Source organism: Rhinoderma darwinii, chromosome 1, assembly GCF_050947455.1.
Source record: "Rhinoderma darwinii isolate aRhiDar2 chromosome 1, aRhiDar2.hap1, whole genome shotgun sequence".
Classification (NCBI taxonomy): domain Eukaryota; kingdom Metazoa; phylum Chordata; class Amphibia; order Anura; family Rhinodermatidae; genus Rhinoderma; species Rhinoderma darwinii.
In genome coordinates, this window is record NC_134687.1 from 81,147,983 (window position 1) to 81,173,108 (window position 25,126).

The 25,126-nt window shown below is 41.7% G+C and overlaps 1 protein-coding gene across 3 annotated transcripts in view; it reads left to right on the forward strand.

Moving 5' to 3' along the window:
- TUSC3 (tumor suppressor candidate 3) overlaps positions 1-25,126 on the forward strand; it is a 716,299-nt gene that overhangs the window by 439,047 nt on the left and 252,126 nt on the right. The window lies entirely within an intron of this gene.

Genomic DNA, 25,126 nt, shown 5'->3' on the forward strand with positions numbered 1-25,126 from the left:
CCTCAAGGAACTTTTCTAGTGATATAGTTAGCATTTTGACCCCACAGTTTTTTTGCAGAATTTAGTGGAATTAGACTGAAGATAAAAATCTACTTTTTTTCTGAAAAACATAGAATTTTTTAATTTTTACAAGGAATGACGGAGAAAAAACACCACAACATTTGTACAGTAATTTCTCCCGATTACGGCAATACCCCATATGTGGTAATAAACCGCTGTTTAGACCCACAGCACGGCTCAGAAACGAAGGAGCAATCTTTGGATTTTTGGGCGCAGATTTTGCTGAAATGTTTGTCGGTGCCATGTCGTGTTTGCAACGCCCTTGAGGGATGAAAACAGTGGAAACCCCCAAAAAGTGACCCCATTTTGGAAACTACACCCATCAAGGAATTTTTCTAGTGGTATGGTTAGCATTTTGACCCCACAGTTTTTTTGCAGAATTTAGTGGAAATAGACTGTGAAGATGAAAATCTACTTTTTTGTGGAAAAAAAGATAGATTTTTTAAATTTTTACAAGGAATGACGCAGAAAAAGCACCACAACATTTGTAAAGCAATTTCTTCCGATTTACGGTAATGCCCCATATGTGATTATAAACTACAGTTAGGACCCACGGCAGGGCTCAGAAACTAAGGAGCGCAATTTGTAGCACAGATTTTGCTGGAATGGTCTTCAGGTGCCATGTTGCGTTTGCAGAGCTCCAGTACAGTGAAGTGACCCCATTTTGGAAACTACACCCCTCAAAGAATTTATGTAGGGGTGTGATCACTTTTATCACCCCCATAGTTTTTCTGGCTTGCAAAATAAAATGTTAAATTTTTTACAAATGCGCCATTTTTTTGGGCAAATTTTTCAGACACAACATATAAGTGAAGTAAAGTGCCTCCATATTTATTGGGGTATTTCTTCTGACTTCAGAAATACCCACAAAGTGGTCTAAATATGTTGTCTGGACACATAGCAGTGCCTGGAAGTGAAGAAGCACCACAAGGATTTTGAGGCCTTATTTTTACTTGGATGATTTTTAGCCACAAGCATAGGCCTAAAAAATTGTGCAGATCATACACATATGTTTATAGTATTAGGTATTCATCTAGGGGTATAATGAGGGTTTTTAGTTTTGTTACACATTTTTTTTTTAGAGTGTCCAATTTTATAAATGGGTAAAAGACCAGAATGATAAAGGGAGGTGTGGGGGTTTCAAAAGTATATATTTTTTTAATCCAGAGAGGTGTGGAAGATGCGGAAGCAGTTCTTCATGCAGAGTCCAGGTTTTGATGGACAGGTGTCGCACTGATATATGGTATCCTTACGGATACCTTTTTTTGCACAGACACAGCACCTTTTTTGTGCCCACCGTTTTTTTGGAGTTGCAGGCACTTCACTTGGAAAGTGCTGCCCAGGAACGATACGGCAAGAACTACTGTACTTGAAGCACCTCATCTCCAAGCAATAGAAATGTAATAATTTTTTCTTGGTACTCCAAGTAGGTACCCGGGTGGCCAGCTTTCCGGAAAGTTAGAAATTAATTGTACAGTGCCATCTGTACAAGGTACACAGACAATTTTTTGTACCAAATTTTGCTTTTCCGCATGGCACTGTACGGTTTTAACACCTGGTCATTCAGGTCAACACCCCCCATGAATTTATTATATGCCTGAATGCACACAGGCTTCATTGTGGAGGTTGTGAATCCACGTGTGGGGACAGGGGTGCACCTGGCATCATGCATAGATGTCATCATGCATACATCTTTTTTATCCCGGTATTTCAAACACATGATCCCATCCTGCAGCAATGCCCTGCTTTCTCCAATTTGCAGGGATTGGTCGATGAGGGTCTTGGGAAGGTGCCGCTGGTTTTTTCGGACCGTCCCACATGCCACTGTTTTTTTGTCTTTTAGACATTTGAACAGGGGTACACTTGTGTACCAGTTGTCCAAGTACAAGTTGTAACAGTGGGTGCAGGAGGTCCCACACTACCTTCCCTGTTGTGGACAGGACGGGGGGACAATTTGGGGGCTGTATTGTCCTGTCCTTCCCCTCATAGATCCGGAAAGCATATGTGTATCCGGTCTCAGACTCACACAGTTTGTAGACCTTGATCCCGTACCTGGCGCGCTTATTGGGCAAATATTGGCGAAACTTCAGCCTAACCTTAAATTGCACCAGGGATTCATAAACTGAAATCTCTTTGTCGGGGGTGTAGATTTCTGGAAACTTTTTGGGAAAAAAGTTTAGGAGGGGCCTAATTTTAAAAAAGTCTGTCGGAATTGGGGTCATCTTGGGGGGGGGGGGCATAGGGAGTTGTCACTGAAGTGCAGAAATTTTTGGAGGGCCTCAAAGCGGGGTCTGGTCATTGTATTGCGGTACAACGGACAATGATATAAAATGTCCGTAGACCAGTAGGATCTGACTTTGGGCTTTTTAGTGAGACCCATGTTGAGAACTAACCCCCAATATTTTAGCATTTCTGCACAATTAGTTGGTTGCCAACGATTGGGCTGGGCATAAAATGAGTTTGGGTGTTCGGCTATAAATTGGTGGGCGTAGATGTTTGTTTGGTCCACCATAAGCTCTATCAAATTGTCGGTAAAGAACAATTTGAAATATTAAATTACAGGCAGCCCTTCCGTCTGCACATTAATTCCTGCTGCAGCAGTAAATTCTGGGATTTGAGGTGTGTAATTGGTTGGGGGTGACCAATTACTGCTGGCAGTACCAGGATCAGGCAGAACGGCAGTTTCAGGGTCAGGCAGAACTTGGGCACTAACCCTCCTGTAACTACGAAGAGGTTCCTCGCTGTCACTAGAGGAAGAGGAGGACGAGAGAAAGAACTCTGGTTCCTCACCACTCGCTGAGTCTGTATCGGATGCGATCATGGCATACGCCTCTTCAGCGGTGTAACGCTTTGCAGCCATTTTATTAATTTGTGTGTGTGTGTATATATGTAGTTTATACACACGTAGCTGTAACAACGTTACGTTGTATAACAAAGTTTTTTTTTTGTTTTTTCACACTAAACACTAACTAACGCTGAAACACTAAGTTTTTTTTTAGATTTTGTTGGTTTTTTCACAGAAAACACTAAACAGAAATATTTTTTTTTTGTTTTTTTTTTTATAACACTTAGTACCTGTAATGATGGGGGTAAGGAAACAGACAAGTGAGCCCAAATCTACCCGCCACTCAGTCCCTGCCTACTTGCAACGACCCGCCCTAGGCGACGGGGTACAACTGGGCGACGGTCCCTACGCTCAATAAGTGCCCGACATACAAACAGACAAGGGTACACAGAAGCAAGGGGAAAGGGGCAGTTGCCCACGGCAACACCGTGAGCAACAAGAGTGGTGAACGAGCCGAGTCAAACCTGGAGTGTACGAGGTACAAAACGCGGAGCAGGAGAGTAGTCAGTAAGCCAGGCTCGATATGAAGCAAGGTCAAATGGTTAAAGAAGCTGCAGCAGGGCCAGGAAACAAAACAAGAATCACAAGCAAGGAGGAACAGGAAAGGCAGGTATAAATAGACAGAGGGCGGGAGCTAGCTCCGTCTGGCCAGGCTGTGATAGGCTCTCCCACTCCTAAGCCTGCCACCCTGAGTGGTGGAAGATGGAGTCAGTCTCACAGACATAGAAGCAGGTGCAGACTGATTACCTATGGGCGTGGATACAGAAGCTGTGCCTGGCAGATCCTTAACAGTACCCCCCCCCCTTTTATGAGGGGCCACCGGACCCTTTCTAGATGGACCTGGTTTATTGGGGAAACGAAGGTGGAACCTCCTGACCAATACCCCAGCGTGAACATCCCGGGCGGGTACCCAAGTCCTCTCCACAGGCCCGTATCCTCTCCAATGGACCAGGTACTGGAGGGAGCCTTGGACCATCTTGCTGTCCACAATCTTGGCCACCTCAAATTCTACCCCCTCAGGGGTGAGAACTGGGACAGGAGGTTTCCTCGAGGGAGCCAAGGACGGGGAGCAGCGCTTAAGGAGGGAGGCATGAAACACGTCGTGTACTCGAAAAGATGGGGGCAACTCCAGTCGGAAGGAGACAGGATTGAGGACTTCAATGACCTTGTACGGCCCTATAATCCGGGGAGCAAACTTCTTGGACGGGACTTTAAAGCGCAAGTTCTTAGACGATAGCCACACCAGATCCCCGACCATAAACAAGGGGTTAGCAGAACGTCTTCTATCTGCCTGAGTTTTTTTGTATGCTCTGGGACGCCTCTAGGTTCTTCTGAACCTGGGCCCAGACTGTGCACAGTTCCCGATGAACGACCTCTACCTCGGGATTGTTGGAACTACCAGGTGAAACGGAGGAGAAAATACAAAAACGTTCACGTTGTCGTTCCCTGAGACGTCGGTCAAGTCGTACCGCTAAAGCCATAACCTGGTCTAGGGAGTTAGAAGAGGGATAGCTAACTAGCAGGTCTTTCAGGGCGTTCGACAGACCCAACCTAAACTGGCACCTTAAGGCAGGGTCATTCCACCGAGAAGCTACGCACCACTTCCTAAAGTCAGAGCAATACTCCTCAACAGGTCTCTTACCCTGATGTAAGGTCACCAGCTGACTCTCGGCAAAGGCAGTCCTGTCAGTCTCGTCATAAATGAGTCCGAGAGCAGAAAAGAAAAGATCAACGGAGGAAAGTTCAGGGGCGTCAGGAGCCAAGGAGAAGGCCCATTCTTGGGGCCCTTCCTGGAGCCGGGACATAATTATACCCACACGCTGGCTCTCAGAACCTGAGGAGTGGGGCTTTAAACGAAAATAGAGCCTACAACTCTCCTGAAAGGAGAGAAAAGTCTTCCGGTCCCCTGAGAACCGGTCAGGCAACTTGAGGTGGGGTTCAAGAGGTGAGGTTAGGGGCACTACCATGGTAGCATCAGGCTGGTTGACCCTCTGAGCCAGGGCCTGGACCTGTAGGGAGAGACCCTGCATTTGCTGAACCAGGGTCTCAAGGGGGTCCATAGTAGTGTGAGGGACCAGGGTAGAGTAGGTATATGGGCTTGTGATTATGTAATGATGGGGGTAAGGAAACAGACAAGTGAGCCCTAATCTACCCGCCCTAGGCGACGGGGTACAACTGGGCGACGGTCCCTACGCTCAATAAGTGCCCGACAGACAAACAGACAAGGGTACACAGAAGCAAGGGGAAAGGGGCAGTTGCCCACGGCAACACCGTGAGCAACAAGAGTGGTGAACGAGCCGAGTCAAACCAGGAGTGTACGAGGTACCAAACGCAGAGCAGGAGAGTAGTGAACAAGCTGAGTCAAACCAGGAGTGTACGAGGTACCAAACGCAGAGCAGGAGAGTAGTCAGTAAGCCAGGGTCGATATGAAGCAAGGTCAAATGGTTAAAGAAGCTGCAGCAGGGCCAGGAAACAAAACTAGAATCATAAGCAAGTAGGAACAGGAAAGGCGGTATAAATAGACGGCGGGAGCTAGCTCCGTCTGGCCAGGCTGTGATAGGCTCTCCCACTCCTAAGCCTGCCATCCTGAGTGGTGGAAGATGGAGTCAGTCTCACAGACATAGAAGCAGGTGCAGACTGATTACCTATGGGCGTGGATACAGAAGCTGTGCCTGGCAGATCCTTAACAGTACCACTTACTAACTGACACGAACGCTGACTAACTGACAAGTGACGAGACTGACCGTGACGAATTGACACTAACTGACAAGTGATGCGACTAACAGTGACGGATTGACGCTGACAAGTGACGCGACTAACAGTGACGGATTGACACTAACTGACAAGTGATGCGACTAACCGTGACGGATTGACGCTGACAAGTGACGCGACTAACAGTGACGGATTGACGCTGACAAGTGACGCGACTAACAGTGACGGATTGACGCTGACAAGTGACGCGACTGACAGTGACGGATTGACACTAACTGCCAAACTGACGTTACAGATTGACGCTAACAAACTGGATGAAAAAAAGAAAATCTCCCTTATACACTGAGAGGTGTGTGGGGTCACACACTAGGAACAGGGAAGAGGGAAATTAGGGGTTGATTCTTTTTTTCACTTTGTGTGGGGCACACAACAGGACACAGGCTCTGATCTCTCCAACTTCTCTTCACCTACTAAAAGAGATCAGAGCCTGTGTCCGTTATTTTTCACCCACCCTGGGTGAAAAACGCACTGTGATTGGTGGGTCTGAACAGACTCACCAATCACCTCTTCTATTGGTTCCCTGCTGGTCACATGGGGCATAGGACAGGAGGGGGGGGGGTCACATGGGGCATGGGACAGGGGGGGAGGTTCCCATAGTAACTGTTTCTGGACTAATTTCAAGTCCAGAAACAGTTTTAAAAACTTTATGTGCAGAAATGATGTAATCAGTGGATCTGTACAGATCCACCAATTACATCGATCGCCGACCAGCTTTTACGGGTCCAATGCCGGTAACTAGGGAATGTTAGTTGTCAGAGGAGGGGGTTTTACCCGCCCCTTCATCCGCCCCCGGCTGAGAATGCACTATGATAGGTGGGTCTGTTCAGACCCACCTATCAATGCAATCGCCGGCAATGGCCACTGCTATTGGTCCATTGCCGGTGACATGAGGCATCGGGAAGGGAGGGTGAGTGTCTGTAGTAACTGTTTCGGGACTTATTACATGTCCCGGAACGGTTTTTTATACTTTATGTGCAGAAATGATGTAATCGGTGGATCTGTACAGATCCACTGATTACATCGATCGCCGACATTGGACCGCTTTTACGGGTCCAATGCCGGTGACTGGGGAGTGTCAGCTGTTGGGGACAGCTGTCCCTGCCGTTCCCGGTGCACACTGCCACCGACAGTGTGCACCGGGACCCACTCAGTAACTGTAGGTCCTTGTGCGCTAAGACACTGGCAGCAGGGACGTACAGTTGCGTCCTGGTGCGCCTAGGGGTTAAAGCAGCCCACGGGTGTCTTACGCTTAATCTCTGCTATGCCTTCCCTCACTAATGCTATATAAGTTTCAACTGCATTACATGTGGCAGGAGGTTAAAAGTCAATCTTTTTATACAAATCAAAACTTTGCAATGTCATTACAGTGTTCTCACAATGTTTGGTATCACATTCCTTATAATACCTCTATAAATTTTCTTTACTAAAGTGCGCATTAAGGCCCTGTTCACACAGTTTTTCGCAGGCAGAAAATAAAAATCTGTAAACCTGTAAATATCAGCTCCGTTTTTTTTTAAGTGGTTTTGCACCACAGACGTGTGAACACGTTTTTTGCTGTGAATTTTCCTGCGTTTTTTTAAAACTATTTCTTCAACAGGCACAGGAAAATACCGCAAGCGTTTTTTTTGCCATAAAAGGCGTCACAAAACTCTGTGTGAGCAGGGCCTAAGACGGATCCTCCAAAAGAACGCATGTAGGTCATCTCACATTTAAAGAGGCTCTGTCACCACATTATAAGTGCCCTATCTCCTACATAAGGAGATCGGCGCTATAATGTAGGTGATATCAGTGCTTTTATTTTTTTTTAAAAAGATCTGTTTTCACCACTTTATTAGCGATTTTAGATTTATGCTAATGAGTTGCTTAATGCCCAAGTTGGTCGTTTTTACTTTAGACCAAGTAGGCGTTGTACAGAGGAGTGTATGACACTGACCAATCAGCGTCATGCACTCCTCTGCATTCAATTAGTCAGCGCATAGGGATCCTTTTAGATCACTATGTGCGGTCTTATACTAACACATTAACGATACTGAAGTGTTTAGACAGTGAATAGACATTCCACGGGATGTTTATTCACAATCCCTGCACTTCGTTACTGTTTCTGTGGTAGTTACAGCAGAGCAAGCGTAATCTCGTTGTAACCTGTCATCTACAGCGTAATCTCGCGAGATTACGCTTGCTCTGCTGTAAGTACCACAGAAACAGTAACGAAGTGCCAGGATTGTGAATAGACATCCCGTGGAATGTCTATTCACTGACTAAACACTTCAGTATCGTTAATGTGTTAGTATAAGACAGCACATAGTGATCTAAAAGGATCCCTATGCGCTGACTAAATGAATGGAGAGAAGTGTATGACGCTGATTGGTCAGCGTCATACACTCCTCTGTACAACGCCCACTTGGTCTAAAGTAAAAACACGCCCACTTGGGCATTAAGCAACTCATTAGCATAAATCTAAAATCGGTAATAAAGTGGTGAAAATAGATAGTTTTTTTTAAATAAAAAGCACTGCTGTCACCTACATTATAGCACCGATCTCCTTATGTAGGAGATAGGGCACTTATAATGTGGTGACAGAGCCTCTTTAAACTAATCTATGCCCGATCCCGTACAGAATTTTATCCTCTATTTAATAAACTCATATCGGTAGAGGATATATTTACCACTAGTTGTTCTTTGACGCTCCTCGCCTCAGCGGGTCCTTTCTTGGAGCCGTTTTAAGGGTATGTGCACACACAAACTCAAAAACGTCTGACAATACGGAGCTTTTTTCAAGCGAAAACAGCTCCTGAGTTTCAGAAGTTTTTTAACCCCTTAATGACCGGGCCTGAAAAGACCTTAATGACCAGCTAAATTTTTCTGTTTTTGCCTCTCTGCGTTTCAGCAGCCATAACTTTTTTATTTTTTCATTGACGTGGCTGTATGAGGCCTTGTTTTATGCGAGAGAAATAGTATTTTATTTTTCCCACAGTTTTTACGGCGTGAATATAGGAAAAAGCGATTCTCGGAATAGTTTTTTTTGTTTATTTTTTATCCCGTTCACGTTTCACGCTAAATAACCCATTCGATTAATTCTTCAGGTTGTTACGGTCGTGTAGATACCTAATATGCGTAGGTTTTTTGTTTTTATTTAGTGTAGGGGCAATAAAATGTATTTAATGCAAAATAAAGACTCTTTTTGGCACTTTTTTTATTTATTTATTTGTTTTGTTACTTTTTTTTTTTTTAATCCCATCTAGGGATAACTTTATTTGTAACTTTATTTTTTACTTGTAATGTATTTGCATACTTCTGTACGCTAATACATTACACTGTGTCACTATGACACAGGCTGCTGATCGGGCAGCACATAGTGTGCCCGAACAGCAGGCACACGGAACAGACAGCCCTGGGGTCCTTTGTAGGTCCCCAGGGCTGACTGCAGAGGGATTCCCCATTGTTTGATCGCATCACTGGACTCCCGGTGATGCGATCAAAGAGGGGAATTCCCTTTGATCATGCCGCGGTCACGGACCGCGGCAATCAAAGTGTTACACAGCTGGGGTCCGAATGTTTGCTGACCCCAGCTGTGTTCAGGAGGCTGCTCTAAGATCAGGAGCTGTTAGTAACAGCTCCTGCTTAGAGGACGAGCGCTTACACGAGCGCTCATCAGCCTGATTTGCAGCGATGCCAAAAGACGTCTCTGTAGATTAAGCACCCGCACCGCCTGACGTCAAAAGACAGTGGGCGGTCGGGAAGGTGTTAAGCCACACGCGACATTTTTTACGTCTGTTTTTGGAGCTGTTTTTGAGCTGTTTTTGTATAGAGTCTATGAAAAACGGCTGAAGAAGGGACATGCACTTCCTTTTCACGGCCATGTTTCAACGCAGCCGTTTTGAAAAAAACGGCCCGTCGGAACAGAACGTAGTTTTCCCATTGAAATCAATGGGCAGATGTTTGGAGGCGTTCTGCTTCCGATTTTTCGGCCGTTTACAGCCCGAAAATAAGCCGTGTGAACATACCCTAATTTGTATTTCCTTTCTTGTAGGTAGTTCTCTCAATCTGGTTCTTTCGCCATCTGTGGTGCTTTCATCCTCCCCTTCTTCTATGCTTGTATTTTCCCTGTGTGAAGCAGGTCTTTGCCCTAAAAAAGAAGAGCTCTCACTAGGTTCATCCGATGATTCTGTTTCAGTAAAATTAACCACTGGACCTTTTTTGTTTCTTCCGTTGCACCCGCTTAAAGAGGCTCTGTCACCAGATTTTGCAACCCCTATCTGCTATTGCAGCAGATAGGCGCTGCAATGTAGATTACAGTAACGTTTTTATTTTTAAAAAACAAGCATTTTTGGCCAAGTTATGACCATTTTTGTATTTATGCAAATGAGGCTTGCAAAAGTACAACTGGGCGTGTTGAAAAGTAAAAGTACAACTGGGCGTGTATTATGTGCATACATCGGGGCGTTTTTACTTCTTTTACTAGCTGTGCGTTCTGACGAGAAGTATCATCCACTTCTCTTCAGAACGCCCAGCTTCTGGCAGATCACGCTGTGACGTCACTTCCCCAGGTCCTGCATCGTGTCAGACGAGCGAGGACACATCGGCACCAGAGGCTACAGTTGATTCTGCAGCAGCAGCGTTTGCAGGTAAGTAGCTACATCGACTTACCTGCAAACGCCGATGCTGCTGCAGAATCAACTGTAGCCTCTGGTGCCGATGTGTCCTTGCTCATCCGACACGATGCAGGACCTGTGAGTGACGTCACAGCGTGATCTCTCGAGAACACGCTGTGTGTCTGTGCACTGCCAGAAGCTGGGCGTTCTGAAGAGAAGTGGATGATACTTCTCGTCAGAACGCCCAGCTAGTAAAAGAAGTAAAAACGCCACGATGTACGCACATAATACACGCCCAGTTGTACTTTTACTTTTCAACACGCCCAGTTGTACTTTTGCAAGCCTCATTTGCATAAATACAAAAATGGTCATAACTTGGCCAAAAATGCTCGTTTTTTAAAAATAAAAACGTTACTGTAATCTACATTGCAGCGCCGATCTGCTGCAATAGCAGATAGGGGTTGCAAAATCTGGTGACAGAGCCTCTTTAAGACGCCGACTCCTCTGATTATCAAAAGAAGATTGCCAATTATCTTGATCAGTGTGTAGTTCACATTGATTTAGGAATATATTATATATAAGGGCCTGTTCACATCAGCGTTGTCTTTCTGTTGAGGCGTTCCGTCTGAGCTTTCCGTCGGCGGAACCCCTCATCGGAAAGGCAAACGGAAGCCATAGCTTTCGTTTGCATCACCATTGATCTCAATGGTCATGCATAGTTTGCTAATGGTTTCCGTCTGTCACCGTTGTGAAAGGGTTCAGTTTTTTTGACGGAATCAATAGCGCAGTCGACCACACAGGGTAAAACCGCAGAGAAGATATCACCAAAGAGGGGGGCTTCTAGGGATACCATATCCTATGCTTTCGCCCTATCACATATATAGGTATGGGTGAACGCTGCATGTGGGTATCCTGGGACCCATGACAAATTTGATAATATTGTAATATAGTATTGCACATCCTGATATAATTAAAAAATATATAGTTAAAAAATATACCTTATAAGGTTAAGCGTTACTTATATATTGACATTCTTATCTAAGATATGCGCATGGTCCCCCTAGCTCCTGTCTGTGACAGACGGTCGGTAGTCATAGAGACCGGACGCTTCCATGATTTGAATATTCTGTGACGTGGCACGTTGGGTCACGTGGACGTGGTTTCTAGGTTACATCAACGCTTTCATTACGTATCTTATGGTTCGTGCAAGGGCATTGGAGATGACTGGATCCCGATTTGATGTTTCTAGTTTTAAACAGATCAATGTATTTATTTAGAGTGGGAGTCTGGATTTCTATCTGTTGAGTCTATGTAAGTGGATTATTTTATATTTAATTTTTGTATTCACCTATGGCATCACTTGTATCGAACTTATGTTTATATTAATTTGCATATGTAATTGGTATAATGATGTCCTATATATATATATATATATATATATATATATATATATATATTGCACTTTATTTAATTGCTTGAGAAAGACCCACACCTGGTTCGAAACATCGCTTTTTGGATGGTGAAATAAAAGTATTTTTGCCGTTTTGATACTTTAAAAACCTGTGCTGTTCTTTCCTGGATTTTGATTATAGAGGAGTTGGACTGACTTCGGCTCAACACGACCTGCACCGTATATATTATATACCTTTGAAAATCGTTCTCCATGAGTTTTGGACTTTGATGTACTGCTGATCTCCCTTTTTTGCATATACTCGGTTTTTAAAGTAATGCACAATCAATGTAAATAAATGTTCCTGCTCTTCCGGAATATGCCATTTTAGGAGATGTAACTCAGATGTCTGGCCCCAGGGAAATGCTAAGTTCTATGTTGAATTGTTTATTTCACGCACATTTAGGCCGGAGTCACACGAGCGTGTGTATTTTGTGCGTGCAAAAAACGCGGTGTTTTGCGCCCGCAAAAGGTCCATAAAAGCTCCGTGTGTCAGCAGCATATAATGCGTGGCCACGTGATTTTCGCGCAGCCGCCATCATTATGACACTCTGTTTGTATGTTTGTAAATAGAAAAGCCTGTGGTGCTTTTCTGTTTTCATTCATAGTTTTTACTGCTGTTGCGCGAATAACACGCGTCACACGGAAGTGCTTCCGTGTACTGCGCATGATTTTCACGCACCCATTGACTTCAATGGGTGCGTGAGAAAAACGCACAAATATAGAGGAGTTGGACAGGTCGTGAGTTCTACGCAGCGGACACACGCTGTGTGAAAATCACGGACTGTCTGAACGGCCCCATAGACTAACATAGGTCCGTGCGAGGCGCGTGAAAATCACGCGCGTAGCATGGACGTATTATACGTTCGTCTGAATATGCCCTTAGTGATCACTAGGATTTGGTTGTAGACAACCATTTCTGATCCAGTAAATTGGTTAAATTTGGTGAAGAAAACCATTAAATATGAAAAAATTGTTCTGACAAAGGATAATCAAGTGGGTTTTTGAAATCAAGGAAATATTGGCTTAGAGGAATGTAGCTGTTTAATAATAATAATAATAATAATAATAATAATAATAATAATAATAATGCTATAGGCTCCAAAAATATAACTGCATATATTACTTAAAGAAGAACGATAAAATGAATATTAGGCAAATGTAAAAATTTAAGATAATAACACGAAAGGTGACAGGCTCTTTTTAAACTCTTTCCGCCTTAATGTACGTGCGAATGTACACGTAAACGTACAGCTCTGGAAGCCAGCGCTTAACTCTCAGCACTGTACATGCCGCTATGATTTTTTTTTATTTATAAAAACTATTTCTATTATAAAAGTCATAAAACTATAAACAAAAATACATATATTATATCACCTTAATCATTACAACACATTTAAAACATGAGTGTTTGGAGAACGCCAAATGAAACAAAATAAAAAAACAAATACTCATGTATTACCCGAATGTAGAATGTACTTACAGTATGGAAGAGGAATATCAGTAATGTGTAGGTCAAGTTCTTGTGAAAGTGACATGCCTAAGTCAGTATATACTTTCTAATCCATCACAGACGGCCTCGTTGGAGAGGTGAAACACGTAAGGCATTGTGGACAGCTGAAGGCATTGCCTACCTGAATCGAGATTTTTTTAGATATGGAGAAATGTTCTTTCCTTTTTTCTAGCATAACATGAAATGAATCATTGTGGTTTAGTACAGATGAGCTGTAAGCATATTCTTTCTTTTAATAGAATGGAAACTTATTAGGAGGATGTCTTTAAAAAGTATTCCTACCAAATACTTAAATATGGTCATGTATTAGTAAATAATATTTACAAGTCCAGCATTCATAGTCCCGTATACAGAATTTATTTATTGGTCACATGAGATAAAATCTGTAGAAATAGAAGTAAGCTGTGGAAATGTTACGCTTTCTTGCTATGACTAAGTTGCCTGAAATGCGAAAGCAGGAGATTTCTTTATCTTGATTTTATGTCTGCAGATTTGATCTTTTGTGCTAATAAAGATTTATTTTTATTTTTTATAAGACTATGGATGCAGGGCTTTCTCTGTTTACCTGGTTTTTACCGTTTGTCTATGTTGACATGGGATAGATTTTCCATACAAATTCCCTACTACCATTCAGTGTAAAGTTAGGTTCACATGTCACGGTTAATTTGCCACAATTTTGCAAAAATCACAACAAAAAAATAAGCAAATTGACCACAACGTGTGAACACAGACTACGGGAATTGCAGAAAAAAAACCAAAAAAAACCACCCACATATTCGGGCGTGCTACAGATTTTAAAATGAACTATTCTGGTGCGGAAAGTTGTTGGATTTCTTTTATGGGTATCAATGTTTCCATTACATAGGGTCAAATCCATGTATAAATGCAGAACAAAATCTTCACAAGTAGGGTCAGTTTACACGTAGCGTAAATACTGTGTCAATGGGTGCGTGATGCGCAAACAGCGCACAAATATAGGACATGTCGTGAGTTTTTTTCAGCGGACTCACGCTGAGCAAAACTCACGGACTGTCTGCACGGCCCCCATAGACTAATATAGGTGCGTACGACATGCGTGAAAAGCACACGCGTCGCACGGACGTATATCACGCTCGTGTAAACGAGGCCTAATACAGTTGCAGCAGAGGTGGATGAGATTTAAACAGATCTCATCCACACGCTGCGAAAATGATAAGCGGAAAAAACACTTAGAAATTGACCTGCGGTGTGGCAGTATGTCAATTATACTTGCGTAATTGCTGCTTTTCTGTTGTAGGTTTACTCCATTGAATTCAAAGGGGAGGTAAAACCCGCAACAAATAGCAGATGTTGCAATTTTTGCGGCGGAAAAGCTGGGAATCTGCCACAAAAATCGGAACTCTAGAAAAAATATCTAGAATTCTGTGCTTCTTTGTCCAGGCTGTCCTCCTGGGATGACGTTTCATCCCATGTGACCGCCGCAGCCAATCACAAGCTGTAGCGGTCACATGGGATGAAACATCATCCCAGGGCTGCAGAATGTCAGGATCGTCGGTGGGATGCATCACCATGGTAAGTATATCCATTTTTTTATTTTTTATTTCAGGATTTCCGCAGCGGACATTCCGGCCGAAAAGCTGCACCACAATTTGATGTGGTTGTTCGTCCGGAATTCCCTGCGGGCAACGGCGGATACGCTGTGTGCCTTTACGCGGCCTATCCACCATGTGTGAACTTACCCGTATGGTGCAAACTTCCAACATGGATTCAATTGTGTATTTGCTGCAGATTTCTCCACAGCAAACAATTCGCTCTGTGTGTAATACATCCGTACTCAATAGACTAATCACAGATGAGCTGCAATCATTTCTATGTATAAGGCCTATTTCACACTTCCATCACGATTTTCACGGCCGTTTCTCACGGATCCGTGTGTCCGTTATGGTATCTGTGTGTATTCCGTGTCCGTTGCGTGTTTCTGTTTCAAACGGACTTTGCGCTTCCGTTTGGTTTCCGTGTTTCCGTTAAGAAAACAGAAGGTATTGAACTTCATTTGAACTTGTCACATGTCCCAGTCTGTGAACTTTGGCACGCACCTGCCGTTTCTAGTGCAACGGATCCTTCAAAAACGGATGGCACACGGAAGCCTTCCTTGTGCCGTCCGTTTTTTTCACTGACCCACTGACTTCTATGGGCCCCACGGTCATGGAATCACTGACAAAAGTAGGACATGCTTTACTTTTGACGGATCGGAACAATGGATCCGTGAAAATAATGGAAGTGTGCATGGGCCTATTGAAACGAATGGGTCAGGGTTCTATCAGTGAAAAAAACAGATAGCACCCTGAAGGAAAAAATTGAAGTGGGCATGAGGCCGAATAGTCAAAGTTCATTATTTTGATAATTATTTGTTTATACTTTTAGTAGAGACAAGATGACAATATCTCTAACTGTTTGCAAAAATGGAAACTGATTATTTGCCATATTGGTAGTCACTTCTCATCAACTCACAAAATGTTACTTTCTCTGTATGTCCCGTTAGCAGTGGCAGTTTGTCACCAGTTGTTAAGAACCTCCTGCAAAGCTGACAACCATTTTTTTTTCCCACTGAATGGTCACCATAAAAAGGAATATTGTTCAGTTAATTGTTGCATTGTCGTCTTGTTGGGTATTTTGGACAGACCAGATGCATATAATTTTTTTTATATTTTTTTATATTTATTTTTGTTATTATTTGCAGTGGAGAACAGTAACCCCAACAGCCAATGTGCCTGATAAAGTTATTCCCGCTCAATGGCTTTTAATCAGTTATCTGCGGCTATCTCTCACAGCTGCTTGATGGTGATCGCCTGAAGGGGTTGTATGTATTTGTTGAAGGGGAATGCAAGGCTATTTTACTAATTCATACTGTGTCCGTCTAAACACTATTAACCCAGAATCATGCCTGGCGTGGCTTTAGATGCAAGCCGCCGTTAGCGCCAAAAAAGCTCCGTCCTATAAAAACAGAGAGCCCACCCTCCGATGAGGTCACGGCTGTCCTTAGCCAATCACACGGCATGCTGCTTATTCTGTCTCTCACCCTGTTGACTGTGGGTTCGTCTACTACTGACCAATTTCTGATCAGTGTAGGGACAGCTTCCACTCATCCCCCTCCCAGGGGGCGTGGCAAACACTCTGGAGCAACCTTGTTGACTTTGTGCATTTTCCTGTGTGCCGGTTCGTGGACGGTTTATCATACCACTATGACCCTTATACAAAAATGACTGCTGCAAAAGAGTAGATAATACCAATGGATCTACAGACAAAGAAGATAATTTTCTAGAATGGTAACTTCTGATTGATTAATAGATGCCCATTTTTAACTAATTGTCACACAATCACATACATGTATCAGCAGTTGTGCTCACATGATCAGTACTGATCGCAGTGCTGTTAAAAGTATTTGGCACCTTCTGGCACTCCCTTCCAGCCTCAGCATTTTGATACATTTTTATTTTTAATTTCTACAAAACCATACAAGACAGTAAAAAATATATACAGATGTGTTCTTCCTCACCTTTGCTACATTTCCCGAGGTGTGTGGCGCAAATGTGCAGCCTTGAAAAAAAACGCATCATTTTGCGATACTCAGTCACGAGTTGTCTATGCTATATGTGTCTATATGTGGCCACCCAGTGGCTATGATGTGAATTGCGATCTATCAAAGGTTTTGCTAGCATGTCGCAATATTGTAATGAATTGGTTTAATGAGAAATTGGAGTCCTTAACCAAATTCAAGCAAAGGTGATGACGGACACATCTGTAGATATGTTATTCCCATAATTGTAAGGGTATGTGCACACAGCCTATTTTCAGACGTAATTCAGGCGTTTTACGCCTCGAATTACACCTGAAAAGACGGCTCCATAACGTCTGCAAACATCTGCCCATTGCTTTCAATGAGTTTTACGATCTGTTCAGACGAGGTGTAATTTTACGCTTCGCTGTCAAAAGACGGCGTGTAAAAAGGCGCCCGCGTCAAAGAAATGCAGGACACTTCTTGGGACGTTTTTGGAGCCGTTTTTCATTGACTCCAATGAAAAACAGCTCCAATTACGTCCGTAAAAGACGCCGCGAAAAACGCGAGTACTTTTAAAAACGTCTGAAAACAGCTCTGTAATTTCAGACGTATTTTGCGTTTGCCTGTGAACATACCCTAACCCATTGTAAAATACAATTATCAGTGTTATTTAAGGTCAAAGTGAAGAGTGACCACATTTTTTAAAAAACTGTTTTTGTAAGCATTCTCCAAAAATCCATATAAATTAAACTCAAAGTTTTTTTATACAAAATTTATTTAGAATCAAAATTCTACAACCCACCCTGCAAAAAACAAAGCCTCGAATAGCTAAATAGAAGATCCCTTCAGTCCTTATGGGCTTTGTCCGCAAGGGGTTAAATTTTGGGTTAAAATTATTTTTAAATATAAACATTCTCAGTTGATAAGTACTGCCATTGACAACAGGCAATGCTTTGAAAAATAGATATCATTTGAAAGTATTTCATTTTTTTCAAGTTTATACTTTAACTTTAGGGATATTATACTATGATACTGCTAACACACCATTCTGTCATCAGCTCATACTGCTGAAAGGTGTTCTTTCAGTGTGTTATATCACTTTGAGTTTAGTTCCATAGTTAAAGAAGATTTCCTCCCGAAGCTTAAAAATAGATATAAATTAGTAAATCAGAAATCACATTTATGGTAAATCAGAAGCTAGATCTTGATTACTAATACAGTACATGACCTTTTTTTTCACGTTTTTGGTGGAAATCAGATGGAAATGTTATTAATGTTCAGACATTCTTGAGTTGCTTTATATATATATTTATTATTTTTTTTCCCAACATCTTTATAATAATAATTAATAATAATAAAATAATAACAAGAAGGTATGCATTGAAAAGCAGCCATCATTGTTTGTGAAATGTTTAATTTCTTTAGACCAGGGTCACCCACACAGTTTTGATACAGTTTGTGGTGCAGTTTTTGCCTGTTTTTTGAGCCAGAGCCAGAATTGGATAAAAAAAAGGAAAGGTATAAAGAAAAGACTGATGAATCTCCTTTCTTTTGTGACTCCTGTGTTTGGCTAACAAAACTGACCCAAAAACTGTACCAAAATTGTGGGCATGATCCTAGCCTTGGGCTTCAAAATAGGCTTCACATTTAAAGAGGCTCTGTCACCAGATTTTGCAACCCCTATCTGCTATTGCAGCAGATCGGCGCTGCAATGTAGATTACAGTAACGTTTTTATTTTTAAAAAACGAGCATTTTTGGCCAAGATATGACCATTTTTGTATTTATGCAAATGAGGCTTGCAAAAGTACAACTGGGCGTGTTGAAAAGTAAAAGTCCAACTGGGCGTGTATTATGTGTTACATCGGGGCGTGTTTACTACTTTTACTAGCTGGGCTTTCTGACGAGAAGTATCATCCACTTCTCTTCAGAATGCCCAGCTTCTGGCAGTGCAGATCTGTGACATCACTCACAGGTCCTGCATCGTGTCGGACGAGCGAGGACACATCGGCACCAGAGGCTACAGTTGATTCTGCAGCAGCATCGGCGTTTGCAGGTAAATCGATGTAGCTACTTACCTGCAAACGCTGATGCTGCTGCAGAATCAACTGTAGCCTCTGGTGCCGATGTGGCCGACACGATGCAGGACCTGTGAGTGACGACACAGCGTGATCTCTTGAGAACACGGCTGTGTCTGCACTGCCAGAAGCTGGGCGTTCTGAAGAGAAGTGGATGATACTTCTCGTCAGAACGCCCAGCTAGTAAAAGAAGTAAAAACGCCCCGATGTACGCACATAATACACGCCCAGTTGGACTTTTACTTTTCAACACGCCCAGTTGTACTTTTGCAAGCCTCATTTGCATAAATACAAAAATGGTCATAACTTGGCCAAAAATGCTCGTTTTTTAAAAATAAAAACGTTACTGTAATCTACATTGCAGCGCCGATCTGCTGCAATAGCAGATAGGGGCTGCAAAATCTGGTGACAGAGCCTCTTTAAGTCTGTTTCATATGTCTGTAGTTGCACCTGCAATACCCAGATCTTCTGCCATTCTACCCAATTGAGATTTGATCACCATAGGGTTCTATTATGTTCTCTTAGTCTGTAGTATTATATTGAGTTCTAGTATATCATGTATTGGTTCAGTACAGCAAGCTTCACTTTATAAAGGTGCATATATGGGGAAGCTGCATCATGTTCTCCTATAATTTTTGACTCATTTAGTTCTGTTTCTATCATTTACAGACAATATTCGGAATAACAATTTGACACGTTAATTCTTGAGTTTAACAGCGCGTTGTTAAAATGGCTACTATATGAATATAAAGTGAATAGCAGCACTCTGATCATTCATTTTATAGGCTTTCTTTGTAGATTTCTTACTCCATTAGAAGTTCTGGTGACCTGCCTTGTGTTACTTAATTGCTTCATGCAGGGAACAGATGCGACCTTGTCAAAGATCTGTACATATTTTCCTACCAGAAAACTAATTTATCATTGTTCTGTCATGTCACAATTGTCAAGAAACGCAGTTTTCCACTTCATCTCTGAACTTCTGTTTTTCTCTGTTTTTTTTCCAGTGTGTTCGCATGTTTTTTTTAAATTTGACAAACTGTTTGATGCTTAATAAACAAGATGTTACTAGAAGACACATTTTTTGAAGTTCCTATTTTAAAGTTCATCTTCCATGGATGGGAAAATATTGCAAAAATATTTCAATTGTTACATATTTGCATTCTAAAACGGCTACATATTTACATTCTATCAACAATTGATCTGTTTCCTTTTTCTTCTCACGACAATATTTTGACTCTGTACCACCTTTGAGTTTAATACGACGTTCATACAATTTTATGGACCTTACTGTACCTCTGTATGCCTCTGATTTTATAGCATACAAAAAATCATGGCATACTTCTTTGGATTTCATATGTATGGAGCTAGTCTAGGGGAGAATATATCCTTATTGCGGCACCCGATGGGTCCTGTACAGCAGGACACAGTGTTTTTTTTTGGCACTGTATGGCCTTTGTGCACTGCTATATAAACTCTGTGTACACGACTATGCCCTATGCATGAGCCTTTAGTCTGACTTTATGCAATGCAGCAATGTGGCATTGATGAATCGACAGTGGTAGCTGCAATTGTGCCTCCGTGGTGGAAAAACAAATAGTTGTATCTTATTGTCCTTCCCATGATGGTTGGAATACATTTGATCTTCTAGCGACCATCATATCTCTAAGCTTTGTCAATGGTTGTACGGTGGTGTGCGATGTGACAGCCTAACATTATGATATGCGATTATCGCGAGATCACGCTGTGTTTACAGATGGCCTCTGCATTGACTCCAGCCGTGTCGGGACGACTCCTCGCAACGTAGACTTGTTCTTCGATGCAGAGACTGTTTTCCTGGATGAGAGCTGAGGCGATGTGTTGAAGGAGCTGCGGACAGAAGTGTAAACACAGTGTGATCTCGCGATTAAAGCCGAGATCAAGCTGTGCCGGGTTAGGGTAGAAGCTGTATGACGTTGATTGGACAGAATCATACAGATAAGAAAGACACCGCCCACAGAGAGAGAGAACAGTGTTACCGTGCCTTTGGCTACAATAGCCTCATTTGCATATTTAGAAAAAAAGCTCATAACTTATAAAATAAACGTTTTGGGATACAATTTTCACTGGAATTATCAACATGACAGTGCCTATCAGATTAGTTAGGAAATTGGGCATTAATAAAGTAGTGACAGATCCTCTTTAAGCCAGAATTCACTGTGTTCTTTTAAAATATGTCCATGTTAATAATATTTAATTGACAAACACTTTTTCTCAATAGCTGTGTCTAAATTATAATTATTATTTTTGACAAAGAGGCTCTCGGGCTGCATCATGTCAAGCGAAAGAAGCCTGGCCTCAATACCCGGCTGTCACTCCGCGCTCTAAGACACTAAGTGAACTTGTTTTTCCTTTTCTTATGTAAGCCACCAGCATGGACATCAATGGAAAAGCCATAATTTGTGGTTTGCAGATGGATAATATTCAATAGCTCCATGCACTGATCATAGCAGCGTTTGACATTCTGCCATGCTTTCTTTTCAGACTTGATATAAATAAGTGGATTGCTGACATCTTAGTTGCTGTGTTGTATTTTCTTCTATTCATGTCTTGTGATTGTGATCATTGTGGTGGAAGGTTGTATCGAGGCATGTGTCTACTGATACCATGGTGCACAGGCCTGGGCATTGTTAAGTTAATTGGTAAAATTAGACTTTTCTTCTGCTCATGAATCCTTTCTGTGACACGAATAACTTGCTGGTTGTTCTAAATTTGCAATGTTTTTCAGATGCTGCCAGATAACGCTGTAATCAATACTTCTTCTTTTCATTCCTATGATCTTTGTAGACACGGTTATAGCTTCCGTGCATAGAGTATTATTAGTGTCTTAGTCACAAGGGAAGTGATACAGCAAAGTATTGGCAGGGAACACAATAGATTCTGAATAGGTTTTTAGTCACAGAGCATATGTTTTAACTGAACTAAAAGAAGAAAGATGGATTGCGTACAATGGAGGCCGTGTAATTGATTGCTTCATGTTTTGTATCTATAAGTTCTGGTTGTAACGTGAACGTGTGTTAAGATAACTTGCGCTTATGTCGTAAACTTATTAAAGAAGATTCCACTTTTAGACTAGATTTGTCAATTTCTGACAGACTGCATTGCTTTATTATCGTTGACTCCTTATATGGTCTGTAAATTCTACATTTGAGCAGTTGGTACAGCAACGGGAAAGTCTGATTTATTTGTTTAAAGGCTTTGAACTGATTTTTTTTAAATTGTTCTTACTAAACGCAAAATGAAGCAACTTTTAGGAAAAAAAATTCCTACCATTTGGCTGCTGTAGAGTCTGTATAAGTTTAGACAGCTGGACTCCTGCAAATTCTTAATCAAATCCATCAGTCCACTACTTCTGACGGCTGACTCAACTGTACAATAAAAAAAATTGGGTTCAAAGGTCTACATAGTCTTTAAGTTATATATACTATTTGATGTACTCGGTTCATACAATATTAAAGCTTGACTAGGATTGGAAAAAAAAAGTTTGCTTTTTCCCCAGAAACAGCAATAACTCTTTTCCATATGTTGTGTCTGGTTTTGCATATCTGCTCCATTCACTTAAAGGGGATTAGACTATGTTGGCCTCTGTAAGGGCAGCATAGTGTAAGAATAGGTCCACTTTCCCTTTAGCCAATATGGGCTATATCAGCATACAGAGCAACCAGCTATCACTGGTAAGAGGCGCAGGGGGAACGATCCCCTCCTAAATATACCGTAATCCTAATTATGAGTCCACTGAATTCTTTAAAAGCTCGTATTAGCCACACGGCACAATTTCTTGTGCCATTTGGCCTAATGGGAGAGCAGACCTGTTCTTGCACTATGCTGCCCTTATATAGGGCAATATAGTCTGATGACAGATTCGCTTTATATGGGGCTGACCTGCAATAACAAGCATAGCCCATGTACGGGAGTGGCGCTGTTTCTGAAAAGCAAAAGCAGACCTTTTTTTCTGATCCTGGTTCAGATGTGTCGGATTTTCCATAGGCAAATCAGACAACCATTTACTGCCGAATCCGAGGCAGAAATCCAAGGCTTATTTCGGAATATTGGCTGTGCAGTTTGATGTGTGGTGGATCCCATTCAATACAGATAATCCACATGTGGAAAACTACCGGCTTCACAGAGACTCGGATTTCCCATTGAAGACAATTGGAGGTGGATTTCTGCACGTAATGTGCGCAATAACTGAAATGGCGTGAACGTGGCCTTAGAGTAATATAAAAAACAAAACTCCCCCACCTCAAAAAAAAATAAAAAAATAAAAATAGCACCAAATATGTCCTGGAGTTGCCTTCTTGTGTCAAGCCTTTTAATACTCTATTAAAAAACAACTGGTTTGTGCACGGCATCTTAGGGTAAGGGATATTTTCTACATTCCATATGGAATACACGTTATAGAACAAATATCTTTAGTAAGATACTGATATGTTATACCCCCTCCCCCGTCTCGCTTATCACTTTATACAATTATAGTGAATACAATTGGCTACAATGATCATTCCAGAATCATCTTTATTGTAAACCTCAAAAGCTTTGTTTGTCGAAGCCTTAATTAGATTGACGAGGACGTTCACTGTAATGGACTCATTGGCTGAAACCCCCTGTAATTACGTTGTACACCGCTTCTTATGTAGGCTGCCTGTATCCTTGATTATAATTTAACGTGTTTTACCTGTGAAAATTTGTTAAGGCGCAAAAAGCTATTTGATAGATACTGAATAGTGTTCATGTTTGTCTTTGGCAAATTGCTCTACATCCAAAATTGCCATTTTACCACTTGTATCTTATTTTTATTTTGTGCCTTTGTGGACCATTTAAATTAAAAAGTTGCAACTGAATGAAACAAATGTTCATGTTCTTTATCGCCACAATGTGCAAATGTTCAGTTAATTGTACCAACCATAAAGCAAACCGCTTTCTCCCAAAAGTAGAATACATTGTATGACTTTACTGGTATAAAATTGATACTACTCTAAAGTGCATAAATAACAATCCCTAATATACACTTATTTTCTGAATCATTCCTTTTACAAGCCGGTAATTCAATAATAACTTTGCTGGGCTGTGGGGAATTAAATTCCCCTTGACATTGCTTTCCAAATAAGTCAGCGGCGTGCAGGCTGCCATTTACAGCTTCCCTGTTATTAGATCACTCCTCCCTTTTGACCGGAACAAATCCAATGATAATCCTATATTACAGTAATCCTGTTTGTCTTTATAAGTGTATATTAAAAAAAAATAAAAAATTGCATGACCGTTGTATCCACAGTGATGTTGCACGTATTATGTAATGTGGTTGTTACATTGAATCGTGCTGTCACATTTGCCATCTACTTCTACTCAAGTTTAACAAAGAGTGGGGAAACTGAGTCGCTTCATTCGATTGAATCGCACAAACTTTAAAACCACAAAAATAAGGTGTTTCAGCTTGCGCATCATTCCTGCCGTCAGAATCCCAGAAGTCCTGTCCTTCACTATCCGTTACTAGATCTCCATGGGCCACTGTGCAGAACATGTACATGTCGACTTAAAATGGCTTAACATTCTTGGTTGTTCTCATTGCACACACAGTGCATATAATCAATCATGTCCTATAGGCTTTTTGTGAATTAATTCATAAGAAAGAAATGGTGAGTGGTTGGCTACAAATGGGGTTGTCTTCTACTGGACCTTTTGGGTCCCCTTATTGTGTCGGAGTCCGGGACCTCTGGAGGATCCTCTGGTACTTTGGTGGGCCAGTCCGATTCTACTGTTCTTTATATTACAGCAACTTTGATGTTTGACACCACTGAAATAAATACATCCGCAGGGATGGTGTCTTTAAACTGCGCATCTAATTCCAAAAACCGTTATGTCTGTTTCTAGAAGAAAACTGCTAAAGCGAAGTAAAAAATAAATAAAGGTGTCAGAATATGAGAATGTCATCTAGATTTTATGCTTTGCAGAGTTCAATGTTATTACATTACACATTAGAGAGAATGTTAGGGATTAATTAAGAAGGTTTACGTTAATTCATGCTAAATATATTTTCAAGGTCTGTCTCTAAATTAGTGTTTCTCTGTAATAACTTCAACATGTCTGGGTGAATGTGAGATAAACTGAAAATTAATTGTGCTGTAATGAGCTTATCGTACTGTCATTTGTAATCGCAGATATTCGGAATAAGGTCATGCTTTGTGCTGGGGTAAATCCTCTTCAATGTTGTTTTATTTGCTTCCGGACTTTTGATGAATGTTTTTGT